Raw genomic sequence first — 1,045 nt, forward strand, 5'->3', positions numbered from 1 at the left:
GAAGTTTTTTTCTGCTAGTATATAGAGCCCAAATATGGTGATAATTGGAATAAATCTGTGACTGCTAATGGCAGGCATTTTCCATTCATGTAAATGACATATGGCAGGCCCAGTTTTTTGCACTTGGAGTATATGCCTTATGTGTTTTGGGTCTTTGTTGTAGGGTAGTATAAGAAGGGTCACAGGTTGCTCATAGCAATCACACTGCAAGGGCTGCGCTGAAAACTCAAGCAACAAATGTGTCCATGTTCCATTTTCTGAAATTAAAAAAAGGACACATTTGACAACAGTGTACAAGTTATAGTGAAATCTCAACAAATAAAAAAACCAGTTAGCTGTCCAACAAAATAATTCAGGTTAGTGTTTAGTGAGAGAAAAAACAAAAGCAATAAATATATGTTTATATATATGCATGAACACAGGTCATCAGTTTTACATTAAAATGGCTCTAGATTCCCACTGTTTGCTTTAGCATATTTGTTTTTGCTGTGTTGTTTACATGTATATAAATAAGGCAATTAAAATACTTGAATACATGGCCTAACAAACTATTTCACAGACTTGATCATGTGAAAGCATTTGAGATGTTGACTTTTTTTGCCATTTCTGTTTTAAAAGAGGCTGTCATAGTAGAAACTTGTGTCCATGTCACCAGTATGAATATTTAAAGGAAACGGTAGGGGGGGGGGAGGAGATAGAGCCCCAAGTGCCTTTCACATGTAAGCATTCAAAACATTATATACAAGAAAAAGAAATGCATTATCTATAGCTCTAGAAAATCATTGGGGAAAATACATTTTCAGTTAGCAACTGCAAAATGAGGTAATTAATGTGTAAAGGTAAAAACATTATTGGTTTGGTACAGTCCAAATTCTCTGAGGTTTACATCTGCAGCTGTTGACATGTCTGGGGGCAGTCACCTATGCATGGTGTCAAACCAGTGCAAGTGAGAGTCCTGCTAAGATCCGGTAAAATCTCATTCTGCAGTGCCCCCGTTGCAACAAAGCTCACCGAATGTCAAAGAGCTCCACTCTTTTGATCCCTG

At 37.0% G+C, this 1,045-nt stretch overlaps 1 protein-coding gene across 6 annotated transcripts in view; it reads right to left on the reverse strand.

The window, feature by feature from the left end:
* Nucleotides 1-261: 261 nt before the first annotated feature.
* The window catches only part of arhgef7.L (Rho guanine nucleotide exchange factor 7 L homeolog), a 104,278-nt gene continuing 103,494 nt past the window's right edge, over nucleotides 262-1,045 (reverse strand). For all 6 annotated transcript variants that reach the window (XM_041582392.1, XM_041582393.1, XM_041582394.1 and 3 more), the window contains one exon: nucleotides 262-1,045. This exon is cut by the window's right edge and continues 149 nt beyond it. The gene's annotated coding sequence lies outside the window, so the exon portion shown is untranslated.

The sequence above is a fragment of the Xenopus laevis genome, chromosome 2L (assembly GCF_017654675.1).
Source record: "Xenopus laevis strain J_2021 chromosome 2L, Xenopus_laevis_v10.1, whole genome shotgun sequence".
Classification (NCBI taxonomy): Eukaryota; Metazoa; Chordata; class Amphibia; order Anura; family Pipidae; genus Xenopus; species Xenopus laevis.